The sequence below is a fragment of the Thamnophis elegans genome, chromosome 5 (assembly GCF_009769535.1).
Source record: "Thamnophis elegans isolate rThaEle1 chromosome 5, rThaEle1.pri, whole genome shotgun sequence".
NCBI classification, from domain to species: domain Eukaryota; kingdom Metazoa; phylum Chordata; class Lepidosauria; order Squamata; family Colubridae; genus Thamnophis; species Thamnophis elegans.
This window is the reverse complement of record NC_045545.1, coordinates 50814681-50833081: the sequence shown is the minus strand read 5'-3', so window position 1 is coordinate 50833081 and position 18401 is coordinate 50814681. Positions and strand designations below refer to the sequence as shown.

At 38.7% G+C, this 18401-nt stretch overlaps 1 protein-coding gene across 5 annotated transcripts in view; it reads right to left on the bottom strand.

The window, feature by feature from the left end:
* Window positions 1-18401, bottom strand: part of FOXP4 (forkhead box P4) — a 170674-nt gene that overhangs the window by 105283 nt on the left and 46990 nt on the right. The window lies entirely within an intron of this gene.

The following is an 18401-nucleotide window of genomic DNA, read 5'->3' as shown; positions in this document are numbered from 1 at the left end:
TCTCCTTGGTCAAAAACATTACTAACAAAGGATAGAAGAAACAGGTTCTCTCCTCATTTTTTTAAAATCTGTTTTATATTCATTTAGGAACTCTAAATCAAGCAAAGTAATAGAAAGCTGATGATCACTTAAGTGCTCCAACCTTTCATTTTTATCTTAAAATACTCTAATAATGTTTTACAAATGTATGTTTGAAATGTGATCAGATCCATTGAACAGAGTTTTATGTGGTCAAGTTATTCTCTAATCTATGTAGATACACCTTCACTCTGTTTAATATGAACTGCTCCATTTTAAAAGCTTATTTTCACTTAACATTAGTATAACATATGTCTGTCATAAAACTGGTTCCAAAGAGACAAAATAAATACTATACCTTGTCAATGAAATGGTTTTTCCAGATGGGCCAGTATTATTTCATTGTATTTTTAAAAAGCAGTTACTCAGAATCAACAGAATTGTTTTAGGAGAGAATAGCTTGTTTCTAAACAGGATGAAATAATCTGATATTTTCTTTTGGCGCTAAGAGCAAAAGGGAGCCCAACCTATATCCAATGGGGTTTTGAGCAACAGAAAACTCACTTGAAAATTTACAGCTATTACAATAAAAGGGAGAGGTTTATGAAATCCACTTTTCCCAGCCCCAAAGTTCAAAAATTTGAAAGCACATGAATCACATGTGTGGAAACACTGTTGTGGATGGTAGGCAGGGGAGAATATATCAAACACTTCCCTTAGAGGCTTTTAACATTTTTTTTAGTCTTTAAGCTGTATTTCAGTAGGATTGTCAATTTTTTTGTAAGTAAAAAGTATGAAAATAAGTTTTTAGGAACTAAAATTAAACTCAAACTCATACAGTATACTGTATTTGTACTGTAGAAATGAAAGTGGGGGAGGTTCATACACTCTTATTATATTCAGTTATCTGCTTTAGTGGAAAACGTACATCATCAACTATAAGCTGTCATTAAAATATATAGATTAAGAGCAAAGATTACACTTTAGAAAGTTTCCTTCTTTTTCAAAATTGCAAAAAGAAAGTATTTTACAGTTTTATATTATGCTTCTTTTTAGCAACCAATCAATGGCTCTTAGTGTTCTTTTCCACTAATCAGCTAACCAGCATCTAATTCCTCTGAAGTAATTAGTTGATTACCTGTTTCTTCTTGAGTTTTCTATATAAGTGGCTTAGCAAGGAACTACTTCTTTTGCCTGCCTGCCAGACTAATAACAAGAAAATCTTAAGGATAAGTCTGTCCTAACTCTCTAAATTCTTGAACTTCTTTTCTCTATGTCAAAATATCACACTTAGATCAAGACTCTATTTTGAATACTATATTCTTGTTTTAGGATTGCAGAATAAATGACGTTCTACCCTACCAGTTAGCACTGCCATTGCTGTGCACTTGCTAAGTGTAATGAGTGGTGCAGTTGCCAGGGCACTTAATGGGTAATATCTGTGACATCACCAATTATGAGAGATCATGTACTCCCATGATGCCTGTACATTTGTGACCATTGATTGGACAATAATTTGTCTGACACAATATAGGGTTTTCTGCTTAGGCAGGAAGTTGGACTCCAAGCCCCCTTTCAAGTTGTTATTTTGTTGTTGTTCTGTTTTTTACTTCTTTTAAAAATATTGATTTATTTTATAAACTTTTCTCTGAACAAGTACTTTTTATAATTTTTGCAGGATTAACAGATCATTGTCAATTATTGTCAGCTAACCATGTATTTCAACATTTTCAAATGTTTCATTATGCCAAGATGATAAGTGCACTATCAAAAGTAACTAGTTTGTTTCCTATTTAATGAAAAAGTACATCCTAGAATGTTTTAAGATTGCCTAGTTTGAGGAAGAGATGTCAATGTCCATAATAAAATATCTTCTCATTTCTGTTTTTATTTTAACTGCAATTTTATGTTTCAGATTAAAAACTAAAAATAAATGTCTTAGATTACCAAGCATACTGATGATGACTTTGTCAAACTTTGGCTTATTTTTTTAAAAAAATCAACATTATTTGTTTGGAAAATCAAGACCTAACTCTGTGTATTCCTCTACTCATCCTCAGATGCTATTGCTTCTGAACTAACTATAATACTGGAAGAAGCCTTCCAAACAAGAATTCAGCCTTTCAGTGGCATTCCATAAGCAAGCCTAAGCATAAGAACTATACATCCCATAATTATAGATGGCTATGTACATAAATTGCAGTGATGGGATTCAGTCGTTTCGTACCGGTTCAGGTGAACCGGTAATTGGAAGGATTTGCTGGCCCCAGCTACCTGCCCCTCCCATCCCATCCTGTCCCTCCCAGGAGTCTCAAAACAGCCCATTTTGGATGCCAGGTAAATGAAGGGGCCACGTGGAGGGTCTGGGAGGGCAAAAATGGGGCCTTCCAGAAGTCCGAAAACAGGCCTGTTTCCGGCTTCCGGAGGGCCTCCAGAATCTGGGGGAGGATGTTTTTGCCCTCCTGGAGGCTCTGGGAAAGCCTCCAGAGCTTGGGGAGGGTGAAAACACCACCACCATCACGGTACAGGAGGCAGAGTAGCCACACCCACCATGGCCATGCCTACCAATCAACCAGGCAGAGAACCAGTTGCTAACATTTTAGAATCCCCCCACTGATAAATTGTGTATTTAACATGGTTTTCATAATATTTCCTATTTTCAATTTTGCATTGAAATGGTGAAATGTTCTCATCATACTGACCCCTTGAAAAATGTCCTGAGATTCACTAGCATGCACTTTACTAGCTGTCTGTCTTTGAATGACTATTTCACTATCCATCCTCTGATTTGTTCTACACCTTCTGAATGTTGTTGAATATATCATTCCCATTTCATCAACTTTTTCCCCCATGGTACAGATAGAGAAAAGATCATCTGGAGGTTTAAAGGTAGAGAAGCCAAAGATAATCACTTTGGAACTGTCCTGTTAAAATACTTTTCCAATAAATGTATAGTATGGATTCATTAAATTAGAAATCAGATGGTTTGTGAGAACACATGTCCCTAATCCTTTGAAACCACTGGAAATTTTATGAAACTATATTAAATATATAAATGAAACATTTCAATATATTAGATCACTGTAATTGTTGTTTTGAAATTAGCAACACGTGAGCTGGCATTAGTTTTTTTTAAAAAAAAGATTAATGGAACAAATGATGGATCTGCAAAATTTAAAAACTCAATACCTACTAATCTAGTTAGTCCATCAGAAGGCCAAATACACTGACAGATTTCTGCTTTTAAAAAATATGTGGAGAGAGGGGAATACTGCACAGAGGAAAATTATTAGCCCACCTTCAAAGTCAGCATATGTAAACAAGATGCAGCCTCTTTCTCACAGGTTACTCTGCAGTTTGTCAGAGGTTTCATGGATTTTTGAGCAGAGTATAGACAGAAAACAATTGTCAAATATAATTCACTATAAAGAATAGTCTTCACAGCATTACTTAAGTGCCTAAGATATAGGCTTACTTGTGCCTGCAGACATCTGGCAAAGATCCTTGCTTTGAGAGAAAAAGAATCATAGTAACAGTTACAAATATCCCAGACACATTGAAACACAACTTAGTTCAAAGCCAGATGATAAACATTGGCTTTACAGCATGGTTAGTCTGGCCACTCCAGCAGAGAGGACATTTGTGTCAGAATTCTAGTTACCAGATTGAGCATACTGTCAAGCAAATACAGGAGAAAAACAATAGGTTTCTGAAGAGTTAATCTTTCTCCAGATGTTCTTATCAAAGACTCCTAGGGAAGTCAAGAGCACCATAATTCTGTCCTAAGCCTACTACTCAGGGTTATATTCTTACCCTCATTGTATTGAGCAAGGGAGAGGGTTATTTTTCACCATGTTGCCTTGTTTTTCACTTTGCAGTCTCTGCAGTATCCGCCCCCACCCCCCTTTCCTAAGGATTAAAGGGATCTGCATTTGAGGACATGGTTCTGGAGGGGTGGACTTAGCCCAAGTTAAAAACTCATTATTGTCTAAAGATTGGAGCTCTTCTGAATCTCGTTACAGGATGTTAGCACACTGGAGGTCTCTCAGTGTTCCCACAGCAACCACTGTGGGAGTTCCCAGATGCTAGGCAACCCTCCCATGACCCTGACTGACCTTTCACCTCTCATGACCTTTGCCACAAAGTAAGTGCATGCTATTGAATCTCAGGACATTTTTCAACTGGGCCCCACCATTGAAACTTAAGCTTTTTCTCCTAACACCATCAAATTTGCTAGAGAAAGCTGGGAAGTGATTCCTCTGTTTTTCCCATTCTCAGACAAGATTTGTAGAAGCCTTTCTGGAAATTGCATTTAATACTTTCATCCTTGGAAAGAGGTGAGAGTTGTTCTCCCCATTTCCTGAAGACATTTCAGAGCACAATTACAACAGAACTGTATGCGTACAGTATGCTAAACCAGCTTTTAGATTGCAGGTATAGTGACCCTTGTGGACCAAGTGTGGCTATAAATAGACATTCCGCAATTACTTTGAAAGTGAACACAATTTAAATGAACAAGACACACCAGAGCATATTGTTGGAGCTATATTTCCAGACCTGGGTTGCTTACAATCAAGGGCTCTTGACCTCTGGTCTTTCAGAATGCAAGGAAGAAGTCCTAAAACATATTTTCTATTTTTTTAAAAAAAACACTTAAAGCCAATGTAAGGAGCACAAATGGGCCCAGAGTTCTCCAACAAAAGCTCAACCCTTGATCTAGGTTGCAGTTGCAAAACACACGTACTTATTTCTTTAACAATGTGCTTAGGAGCCCAACTAAATCTCTACTGAGATTTGAGAATTCAGTACTTTAGTGTCAGCTTCCACAAGCAATTCGTGAAGGATAAATTTAGATCTGTTTGCTGGTGCATATTGTTAAAAAGCTATACTGTGTACCAGGATTACTTGTAGAAGCTTTATATATAAAGCTTCTTTATTGCATTAAGAAACTTATTCATGCAGCACTACTATTTCAGTCTGTATGATCTACAGGTACCTAAATAGGAAATGTGGGGAAAAGCATTTTAAAACATTCCTTAACACCACTACATATGTTTTTGGTAGCTTATCTGGGCAAGTGATAATATCTATAAAGGACTATGTAAAGCTTCAGAATGTGCAGGAGTAAGAATGTGGCATCTATATATGAGTCATTCAAGCAAACATCTTTTTTTAAGCGTCTGCAAAAGGAAAGCAGGGGAGATATTTGCTGAAACCACACAATCCTGGAAACAGACATAACTGCTTTAATGAGTCACAGACAAGAACTGTATTCATGCTCCCATGTGTTCCAAAGTATCTCTTTCAAAGATAGTCAGAGCCTAATCTATTCTAGCAACAAGACATATCTACATAAGAACATTGTTATTATACAAATTGTTATACAACTGTACCTGTTATTACACAAATGTACTATTGCTTATAAAAGTACTCAATTATGAGTTGCTCTACAGTGAATAAACACAAACACACATCCCAAATATAAACTCCTAGTACAATGCAGAACATAAAATGACTATTTCTGCTTTTTTAACAACTGCACACAATATTTAATGTTTTCTTAGAGACTGTCCTGCATTAAATTGGAAAAGGTGAAGGTAGTAGGAAAAAAGATGAGAAGCTAAGAGACATGCCATAAAGAGTAGGAATATGAAAAGTCTGATAAAATGACAAGTTTTCAGAAGATACAGAAAACTAACTAGACTTATGAAGCAGAAGTCCAGAAGTGGGAAGTAACCATCATTAGCAAAAAAAAAAAGAGTTCTGATTTTGGGTTCAAATATTCTTCCTCTAAATACCAAGTAGCTTTGCTCTTTATCAGTTTGAGACCGCAGATTTAGCAACAGAGGTGGTTAAATCATATACTACTGGTTCTGCTTTCCTCTTTGTTAAACTGAGTTCTTGATTAATTCATAAATGAAATAGCCCAAACTTCCTGATCTCTGCATGGAATTCTCAAGGTCTTTACTTACCCATCCCAGATTTTTTTTAAACACTCTGAATTAGGATTCAGCAACTCCCTTCTTCTTTTCCTTACACCTCTCTTCCTTTTTTCTAACATCAGGACCATACACTAGCTACAGGTCACCCCGTCTCCTTGCTCCTTTCATCTCTGTTTAAACAAGCTCTTCAGTTCTGCCCGTTGCATGGAAACAGACACTCTGTCTTGTTCAAAAGTGACGTGTGCTCTCTTGCCAATGCTGTTTGTTTCAGTCTAAACTCCTGTCAGATGCCTGACTTCTGACTCTCTCTGTTTATCTCTCTCTCTTTCTGTCACCTCATTACTCCACAGCCCAGCTCACGTTTCCAGATCTTGTTTACCATAAGCTCAGGAGTTGGGCACTCTGTCTGCCTGGGAAGAGGTGGAGAAAACATGTTATACCTGCACCACAGCTGGAATAATCACAACAAAATTCTTTTCTATATTATCTAAAAGTTTCTTTTAAACTCCATGTTTGGAATAGGCATCTTCACAATATCTTTATCAAGTTATTTCAGACTGCAGATTATTTATGTACTGATACAAAAAGCACAAATTACCAAAAGATCAAGAAATCATCATTCAGACCAAGCAGCAATCTAAAAGCTCGAGAGCAATTAACTTTATTCATTGCCTCAGCATTCAGGGCTCCTCCACACTGCTTCCTCAACATCAGGATAAGAGCAGTAATGCATATTGTCATCCTTAGCTTGCCCTCTTCCTCACCACAGCCCACTGCTGAAGCAACCTATACTTGCTTTTTCTTGTCTGCATCAAAAGTGGTATTTTTCCACTTCTGCTTTCACAAGTAGTGCTGAGTGATCCACCCACTGCCCTTCATTTTATTAGCAGCAAATGCCTCCACTCTGTTTGGCTCCTATGCATTGTAAACAAATGCCTTCAGGCCCTGGCATCTGTCCTGGGCTGCCAGCCTGCATGCCCTTTTCTAAGCACATACTCTCACAAAGGAGGGCTGAATCCTTCCAGCCCAAGTGAAGAATAGTAAAATTGTGATCATTTCTTTCCTTTTTAAAAAAGACTAGTGAACAAAAAGGAAGGTGCCACAAATGTGCAGGGAGTTAATTAAGGGGGTCTTAAACAAAACACCTATCAGTGGAAACCACATATTTAAAGACTTATCCACATGGTGAATGGTGCTTGATTTTCCAGACCAAGTGAGAGGGGTAAAGAAACAGGGGAATCCACCAATCAGGGGCCATGGCAACCACCATCAGGACAGGACACTTACCCAGCATCATTGCTAAAGCTAATGAAAAGTCTGAATTCTGGACAGCAATTTTTTAAGCTGGTTTAATTTCCAGTTGACTTTAGCACAAACAAGCGGCTTAGAACCGCCATGCAGAAGCGCTGTTACACTGTCTTGAGGAAATCACTTTGTCTCTTTATAGGAAGATAGTTAGTGTACATCTCTCACAGGTTGTGTAATTGTTTCGTCCCAGATGTTCAATTGTTTTGTGAAAATATATTATCAGTTGCAAGGAATTTAAGAATTTCTCTAACAAAATGACAGGATGCATTAATTGAATGCTCATCTGCAAAACCAATTTAGTACACTGGGACAAGAAGCATTGTTTTAACTAACATGTTTTATGATAAAGTTATGATTGCCTCATGTCGAATACTGCAGACTAAATCTATATATCACTTTGCACACAGCATCTCTTTGTAAATCAAAATATTCCACAATCAACTCATCAGATATATGGGAAGTACAGGCGGCTTATGCAATTGTGGGCAGCTTCTACAAAATATTTTGGATATTTTAATCAAGGATTATCCAGTGATCAGTCTGGTGAAGGCACTGGAGTGGTGGCCCAGCACACCTGTGTTTAGGAAAAATCCATCTTTCTGTCACTAAAAAAAAGAAAGAAAATACGAGAGTAGACATAGGACTGATTTGAACTCCAAGGATTGTGGTTTTTATTGTTACTGAAGTACAAACATATATCAGTACTTTTAGTACAGGGGGTGGGGTCTACACGTTGCTCAACTAAATATGTGACTAATGAAGGAGTCTCCCCATTGGTTAGACGGTTGGATAGACTATGAAGCCAGAAACAAATAATGTTGTGTATGCAAATTGTCATGTCATGTGAATGCAAACGTATGAGTGGGTCCACTATAATTTCAAATGGCTAAGACTGTTATAGCATACTCTGCTCAACAATCAGGTGAATGTTTCTCTTCCAGATACTTCAAGAGTTTAGGATGCCCGTTCTTTCCTCAGACTATCTTCTTCAACTGAAAGAAAGGATTAGAATATTTTCATATCTATTAGCATTTTAACTTGCACTTGCAGCTAACCATGCTGTAACAGCAAATTAAGCTCGAATAAATACTTTTTTCCCTAATTTTAGAAGGCAGATAGAAGCGAATGAGTGATGCTAGCATGGGTGACCATCCATCATCACATTGATATATAGCTTCACAAGGTATTACTATTTGTTGCCCTCTTGAGGAGTCATAGCAACACTTTCACCCCAAGAGCATCAGTCCAACATAGTACACACAGTTGTGAGTGCTAAGTTCCATTTAGATGTTGTGTCCTGCCATCCTTCATGCAATAGGAAACATTTCTGAAACATCGTTTGTATTGCTTTGCATTTTCATAGGGTATATTGTTGGGGGGGGGGCACCTATTACTTGTGCAGCCCACCTTCCAAGAAATTGATACATTTAAGCTTATGGTTCCACATGAATATCCATCAAGTATTAGAAAACATAGTCACAACTTGGGCACCTTATCTACCTTAAAGGAATTCATCTCCCAGAATTCTCAACATTAGCCATGCTGACTAGTTTATTCTGGAAATGAAGCTCCCACTTCAGCGGTTGGCAAGGACCAAGTTAAAATAAACTGGCATCAGTGAATGTGATAATGAGCTTCATATACACAACTCATGATACACTGACATTGTATCTCTCCAAATGAAGCCAATTTAAATTACATTTAGTCCTATACCAGAACATTTTAAACTTTCCTCATTTCATGGTATTAGCTATTTGTCCTCAGAGAGAAATTATTTGGAAGAAAATTTCTTTCATCTAGTAGCACCCTGGACCATCTTATGGCATGGAGGTTATTAGACACTGCATTTTGCATTGGCCTGATACCTGAAGAAAAACTAATATTTCCCTTACAGTCTTCTTTATAGTCCATATTTTCTTTCTCTTCTTTCTTCTCTTGAGAATTAGGGCTCAACAGGAAAAAGCATTGAGGTAAAATGTATTGGGGTCTAAAGCACAAGGAAGAGACAGAAGCTGTCAGACAGGAACAAGCTGATGGCTAGGTTACCCTTTTAAGCAGGGGCAGACATGGGATACTTCTCGAGAAGGTGTAAATCCTTCATGAAGTACCTAATTGTGCAAAACTCTATAGATGGGGACATTTATTACTGACCCCAGCTGCTGTTCAGCTTGTTTCCTGAAGCATGAAGATTGATGGCACCAATGATTCTCATCTGAGCTATTGTCACTGCAGATGCCATCTGTGTTCAAAACTTCCTCTGCCTTTAAGTACTGTCTCGCACTGGTGAGTTCCACAGGTTAATTATATACAGCATTAGGGAATGCATTTAAGTGAAGGCAAACATTATTTGGGATAGTGATTCCAAGTGTGCATGTGTGGATGCACACATACACATGCCTATAGCCCCCTTTTACAGTTAAGATACATAAATGGAAGGCAGAGGTGGGTTGCTGCCGGTTCAGCCAAACCAGTAGTGGAATTCAGGCCTGGGTCACAGAACCGGCAGCCACGTCCCCAGACCTGCCACGTCCCCGAACTGGTTCCCTCGCTGCCGCTTGGCTGCCGCTTGGCCACCACCATTTTGGATTTTAGTGACTGCGCATGTGCAGTTCATTGTACATTGTACATTGTTCAGCGCATGCATGCAGAACAATTTACATTTACATTGAACAGCGCATACGTACAAAACACGTTGCGCGTAGGTTACAAGCTGGCAATAACATTGGCAGCAACCAACCCCTGATGGAAGGATAGATTTAAGAGGCTATCTTTGCTAGATTTGCCTTTTCTGATAAAAGTAAAGGACATTAAAGAATGTTCATTTCTTCTTTCTTCTATCACTTCAATCACTATATTGGAGGCATGCAAAGTTTATACCCCACATATAGTTTTATAACCCTCAAAATGCTACAAAGCACATAATAATTTTATTAAAACATACAAATTTTCAACAGGCCAAATTTTCACATTATTCCTCTTAAAAATGCATCAAACCTCCATATTGTTTAGAACACCTATTTCATATCTTAATCTTTTCTCCAAACGGAAGATAAAGGTTGAGCATCCTTTCCCACCATACAATGGGAGACGATATTATGATCTTTGCAAGCTAAGGGGGGAAAAGTTAAACTGCAGTTAATATTGCCCATACTGACAGTAACAATAAATACAATACATCCAATACCAGAAAGGAGCAGGGAACATTACATAAATTGCAACAATCCTGTCCAAATGTATCTTGTTCAGTCTGATCCTACCACAATAGTGTATCTACAGGAGTTGCATTTTAAACCATTTTCAACTTCCTTGCCTTTAGAGCACATTCTGAAGGACATAAGCAAGGGTGGGCTGCTACGGGTTTGCCCAGGTTCAGGAAAACCTGTAGCTAACATTATGGCGAGTTCAGAGAATCTCCAAATACCATTCCACCGACCCTGCCCCACTCCTTCTACCTCACCCCACCACACCCCTCCCCCCACACCGCTCCCCTCCCCCCACACCCCTCCCCCCCACCAGCCTCCACGCAGCCTGTTTTGGATGCGAGGTAAGTGCTGAGTCCATGAGGCCTATTTCTGGCCTTCAGAGGGCCTCCGGAGCCCAGGGGAGGCAGTTTTCACCCTCCCATAGGCTTGAGTAAAGCCTAGGGAAGCCAGAGCCTGGGGAAGGTGAAAATGCCCCCCCCTCAGTCGTGGTGCAGGAGTCCAACTAAACCACACACCCCATTGCCACGCCCACCCAGCAATTGGACAGAGAACCCATTGCTGAAATTTTTAAAGCCCACCTTTGGACATAAGGTAGGCTTTTGAAAGAATTCGTCAAGTCAAGGAACTTCAGACTGTGGGGTCTAGGAGAAGAGCGTTTTCTGCTATGGCCCCACCTTCTGGAACATCTTGCCACCAGAGGTGAGATCTGCCACATCCATTTTGGCCATCTGGAAGAGCCTAAAAACCTTGGCTCTGATGGTTTGACTTGGGCCTTGATGGGGGAGCATTATGCTGGAGGTGATTGTTGGAGTGATAAGACAAGAGGTGACTGCTGTACTGTTCATGCTCTTAATTTCTAATCTGGTTAATTTGAATACTTTTTATATTTATGATTTTATGGCACTGTAAGCCACCTAGCGTTGCTTTGGATAGTGAGATGGGCAGCATAAAAATTAAATAAATAAATATCTGCCTAATAAGATACAGTGAATGATGCTAAGTATGCAGCAGAGAAGAGGAAGGGAAGCACACATATTTATGTGCTTACTTTGAAAAGGGAGACAAGTCATCTTATAAATAGAACGGGCATTTAAAGTTAATACAATTGCTTATATTTGCAAAAATACATAATTCATAAATGAAAATTTTTTTGGAGAGAACTGTCACCCACTTGGCTAGTTCATATGGAATCCAAGAATCCAATGACTAATTTAATGTTTCATAAGCACCTCTTCAAAATAATTGCCACACAGATCTTTGTGTAACCCTATACAAGTGAGTGTAATAAATATACAAACATAGTATTTGTTCCCTTTGAGTGCTACATGGTGAGTCTGAACATATTTTCCATGTACAACATCAAGTCAAACCATATCATATTATAAGCTCTTGTTTGTGGAAATATCTGGCAATTTCCACATTGATTGGGAGAGGCACTGAGTAAACATGACATTTTTCTTCTGTGAATTTTAATGGCCCAACCAATCAGCACCCATCTCACTAAAGGACTTTCTGCTCATTGAGCACTGCAGTACTTAGACCCCTAGTGAAATAGAGCCTACAAAGTAATTAATTGAATTACACTGCCGAGATTCTAGGCATTATGAAGACAGACTTTACTAAGGCCACAAGCGCAAACACATCTGTGACAGGAGAGGGAAGTGCATCTCTATCATTCTGCAGGATGATTCCAAAAAGCAGGATGCACACAATTTCCTTTCATCAGGAAAACAGAGGCTTGACTGAATAAGAAACAGTTGTAATATAATGTACATTACATTGAACATTGCATTGTAATCTAATGTAAAGGTAATGGATTTACAGTGTTAGCTATTAAAGCATCATAGAAATTTTTTATAGCTCTAACACTAATATTTATGGCTTAGGGAGGCAATCTCCAATATGGTTGGACTCATTGCCGTATTTAGTAAATGAGGAGGAACATATTATGTTTTCTAAAACTTATTTTAGAAATGACTAGCCCTGATGATGTTACCTAGTTTGGATAATGAAACATCTGCAAGAAAACAACCAAGTTTAGAGAGCATCAAGGAACCTTCACAACTAGCATGTATATATGTATTCAGACACATCTGTGCAGTTACTGTGTAAATACTATATCCACAAATCTTTAAACAAATACCCAAATGTCAGGGGGGCAGATAAAAATGCACGCAGAAAAATCCTTGTACTTCCTATACTTTTCTTTTATATGTAACAAACTTAGCACATCTGTACGCACTTCTTTATTTAAAAGAAAATATCAAAAATAATGTAGGCTGAAGTCCAAGCATATTGCATTGTTGATTTTTTTAAAATCCCTTCTCACCCCTATGGGGAGTATGTGTTTTCTCAATCTCAGGTCTTCTACCAGAGGCCTGGGATTTTGAGGGTTCTGTTTAGTATCTCAAGCTACTCCTAACACTGCACTCTTCTGGAAAGAGAGCTCTGATGTCATTCCTGGGACAGAGATAGAAATAGAGACAGAGATACAGCCATACAGAATTATACACAAATGCGTACGCATACACGTACACATACACGTACACGTACAAGTACACACACAAATTTAAGAACATGGGTAAAGGCACATTTTGTGAGAGATAAATTCCCTTTGTGGACTTTTGAATTCACACAAAAAATATCTTGACAAGATCTGCCTAAAATTTGGGTCAAAGGTATAATCCATTAGATAGAAAGATAGATAGATAGATAGATAGATAGATAGATAGATAGATAGATAGATAGATAGATAGATAGATAGATAGATAGATAGATGATAGATAGATAGATAGATATAGATAGATAGATAGATAGATAGATAGATAGATAGATAGAGATAGAGATAGAGATAGAGATAGAGATAGAGATAGAGATAGAGATAGAGATAGAGATAGAGATAGAGATAGAGATAGAGATATATAGATATTTGTGTAGGGCAAACACCATGGAAGGAATCAAAAGTAGCATAATGATTTATTCCCATAAGATTATTATTTGGATTTCTTGTGAGCAAATGGAACCTACAGAAGCATGGTGTAGTCAGTCTTTCAAATAGGGGATTGTAGGGATTTATGACATAGCCCATAAACCTGATCTAAACAACCAGTGACTACAAGATGGAACTATAAACTGATTTATTACAAGCAGTGCCGGATTTTCCTATAGGCTAACTAGGCTTCAGCCTAGGGCCTCAAGATCAAGAGGGGCCTACATTCAAATTGTTAGCAAAATTAAAATTACACTATTCTAAAAACAGTGAACACTAAAACACTGAACCGAAAATAAGGAGAAATTCTACACATATGACTAATAAACAAACATAAAAATGTATTGGTTAAGATCGTTCCAGCGCCGCAGCAGTTGGGCAGCCCGCCCACGTTCCCGGCACCAGCGGTCGGGCGAGAGGCGTCATAAGTGGAATAGCCTAGGGCCACTTTTCACCTAAATCCGGCCCTGATTACAAGCTTATGTAATTGAAGAGCAAGAGATTGTAGATACAGCAAATGCAGAATTACTTGATTATTTGATAAAGTACATACAATGTCTGTGAATGGTTTCAAACGGCTGAGCTGCTTTGACAGAAATCTGTGTGAAGCACTTCTTCAACACTGCTTTTTAAAGCAACATGGCCTTTTGCTTCTAAAGGCAAAAGGGCCACATTATTTTACCTCATTTGTGAGGCCTTCTTAAGGTAGCAGTGCCCAACCTTTATGGTTTGGTGGCCTGGTGAGGGAGAGAGGGGAACCAGCCTATGCGAATGTTGGCTTGTTGGCTTAGGCACGCACTGGCCCACCACCTGTGTAAGTTGAGCTATGCACATGCGCACCAGCCCACTGCTCATGCAAATCAGGTTGCATGCATGTGCACCAGTCCGCCACTCACATAAGCTGAGACGTGTGCACACATGTGAACTGGCCAGCTGTTTGCATGGCCCAGTTCCAAACAGGCTACAACCCGGCAGTGGGTTGAGGAGCCCTGCCCAATTCTATTTACCATTTATAGTACCTACCTTCCACCATCTAAGCTTTGTAGCTCTAACAAAGCATTCATTTTTATCCAAGTATATGCGTAGAAGCCAGCCCTTTGTGACAGCATTTACAAACCTTTGGTATGCATCTCTTTTTATATATGAATTCATATTTTTTAAAACAGCTTGTAGGATTGCTAGTATTATAATTATCTTGAGTGAAAAATAGTTTGTCCTTTGTCTTCCATTTTAACTGGCTCCCAGGGATGGGATATTTCAATTAGCAATGGACAATTTGCCCATTCTATGAAAATTGAAGAGTGGGTTACTTTGCTGATTGGACCTAGACCCTAGTCTGAGGAGGTCGCTGTTGATTGGCCAACTGTATTAACAATTATGTTTATGACATAGTTCCAGGCATATCATTCACTGTTCAAGATATTCTCCTAATGCTAAGTGACCTCCTAAGTCTTGAATGCCATGAAAGAAACAGCTGATGCTAATATACAAGTACTACAGCATATGCAGGTAATAATCCTTGATGAAATGGTATTACTGATAAAATAGCAGCAGAGAATTGGAACTATTGAGACAATCAACCCCTGCATAGAACAAAAATCCCAATTACATCCTTGCCTGATTATTGCCCTTTCCAGCAAATATATCTTATCACCTTTGGTTCTACTATAAAATTATTATTGTTATTGGAAAGTTTTTCCTAGTATTCAATCAGAAGCTGCTTCCTATAATCAAATAACCATTATTCTATATCTTGAATACAGACAGAATAAAGATGATTTTTCTTGTATATGAGAATCCTTCAAGTATATGAAAGAATACTATCATAGCCTCCTTGTGTCACCTTTCTCAAAATTAAACATTCCCAACTCCTTGTCAGAACTGGGCATACTACTCAAGGTGGAATCTGATTAATCCAGAATACAGTGGAACTATTATTTCCTATGATTTGGAAACTATACTTGCAACAAAAAGTTGGTTTTTGGGTGTGTGTTTTTGCATGACCCGTCAAATGCACGCCCAACAAAAGCGCGCTAACAAAACCACGGTGAGAAACCTGCGACGTCAAAAGCGTTCCCACAAAAGAACGCCGACAAAACCGCACCCACAAAAGCGCGATGAGGGTTAAGGTAAGGGTTAGGTTTAGGTTTAGGTTTAGGGTTATTATGTTGTTTTTGTTGTTTTTTGATGGCGCGCTTTCATCGGCGCGCATTTGTCGGCGCGCTTCTGTGGGTGCAATTTTGACCTCGCGGTTTTCTCGCCGCGGTTTTGTCGGCATGCTTTTGTCGAGCGCGCATTTGTCGGTGAACCGTGTTTTTGCAGCAATACCACTCTGCTCATTCAAATAAAAGCAGGCTATATACTGAGTGAGAGAATAAGTAATTCCAACATACATTTCGTATACTGTACATTACTAACAAATCAGTTCTTTTACACCCTATAACTGTGGATGGTGTTATTTTTTATATGAAAAGCTTTCTATTTCTCTTGGGCAACAGGGGGTTCAATACATTGAAAAAACAAGATCATTTTAAGGCAATTGTCTTTTAAACCAGAGTTCCCCAACCTTTTCATCTTTGCAGACTGTGTGAGGAGGGGGGGAGAAATAGTTCTCCACACATGGAATGCACACACACACTCACCACTGCTCGCAAGAGTGGAGATGCACCCATGCATGTGCATACATGCACACCTGCCAGTTCCACGGCCAAGTTCTACATGGCCAAGTAGTGGGCTGCATCCTGGTTGTTGGGACCCCTGTTTTAAACTACTTATTCAGTTTTGTATTAAGTGCAAATTTGATAAGCAATCCTTCTTCCCCTTGTCCAATTTATTATTAAGAATGCTAAAGTGAATCAGTCGCAAGAATTGAACTCTGCAACCTCAGTCCAATTTATTGAGAAACCATGATGAGTATTCTTTAACTACAGTTTTCAAGCAAACTGAAGAGTCAGCTAATAGAAGAATCAACTGGATGATATGTTTAAGGTCATTTCTATATGTAGACAAGAATTATCTCACTAACCTATAAATTATCTATATACTGTATATACTCGAGTATAAGCCTAGTTTTTCAGCCCACTTTTTGGGCTGAAAAAAGCCGCCTCGGCTTATACTCGAGTCAGTGAAAAATTTGCCCGAAATGGAGGAGAAAAAGGGGCGGGGCCATGCCGCTGGGTGACACTCGTGAATGGCCCAGTGCCCCTGTGAGTTTCCCCTCCCTCTGTGTCAGTTTGCCGCGCAGCGCACACCGCACCATCCCCCCTCCTCACGTTCTAATGTAATGCAGGGCTGTCTTACGATTCCCCTTCCTCCCCCTCCTGCCGCTCTGCAACGATGTCCCACCTCCTCCTTGTTATGGCAAGCAGCCACATAGCGATGTCCCACCTCCTCTGGTACAGTGATCCAATGATAGGAATCACTGTGCCGTGTGTCATAGGAGGCGGGACATCGCTCCCGCGGCTGCACGGGACATCATCATCACAGCGGGACATCAGCATCATGAGGTGAGTGAAGTATTTCATTGAATACACCGCTAGTTTACTGTTTTTCTTTGAAATAAATATTCAAAAACATTATTGGTATCTATTTTTATTTTTGAAATTTACTGGTAGCTGCTGCATTTCCCACCCTAGGCTTATACTCGAGTCAATAACTTTTCCAGTTTTTTTGTGGTAAAATTAGGTGCCTCGGCTTATATTCGGGGCGGCCTATACTCGAGTATATACGGTAGTTGAAAATTTTGACAACTATTTTCCTGATTTATTATATTCTTATTATAGATAAGATGACGTTGAGCTTGGTAGGTAGAACTTTGCTTGGGAACCTTACTCATACTGAATGTGGCAAGTACATACTACTTCACAAACAATTCTAGAATCACTGGGACTCTCATTTTCAAATGTGCAGGCAAAGCAAAATTAACAGAAGAGTCGACATACAAAACAACTGATACACAGCAATATAACCACATATAGTTGTGTAATGCAGAACTACACTAGCAGGCATTCAGTGTCAAGTGCTATCCTTTGGTTTGGAGAGAAGAGGGTAAATGGATGGATAGATGTACGGACAACCAGCAAGCTGTCCTTAAGAATTCCAATAAGAAACAATGAATGCAAATGATACTTGGTCCATTGTTATGTACTTGATATAGCTGCAGGATAACAGACCTTTAATAATACCACCCCCTGTGCTTAAAAACATCCCACACTGTTAAAATTAGCCATTGGAAATGACATTTCTTTTATTATACCATGATGTCCTAGGAACGCACATGAGTATGTTTTAATATGTATATTGTTTGTGATGCCACTAGTGACTGCTAATGAACAAAAGTTTTCTAACTGCAAGTTATTCAAATAATTTTTAAATTCTTTTGAAGGATTTTGCTTTGACTTTGTCTGGCTGCAACTACACCAAATGACACAACTGTTGCATTACAACATTTTCACTGCAAACAGAGGTTGCTTACTGTATTGCTCTGAATGGTTGAGATGACAGGTAGCATTTTCTATTGGTGGAATCTTCACTTATTTGGCAATCTTCTTTTGGGACAGCCTTCACTTTCATTTTTATACAAATGATAAATTGAGCAAATAAGAAATTGGGGGAATTGGAGGGAGATGGATGGTCAAGATTTATGTCATGTATGTTATGTATGTATATATGTATACGTGTGTGTGTGTGTGTGTGTGTGTGTGTGTGTAATACATAAAATTAAAATAAAATGACAACTTTGCCAATCCAGGTATTTCATTCTAAAAAGCAGTTTAAGGATAGACAAGTGAGGTACCATCAACTCTATAGTTAATAAATGTTCAAAATAAGGCAATTAGATGTTCATGAACTTTATAAATGCCTCTGCATTTATAGAGCTATATCTAAAAGTAAGAGAAGAAATATAACAGTTGAATGGTGGAGGGAACACAAATATCAGAT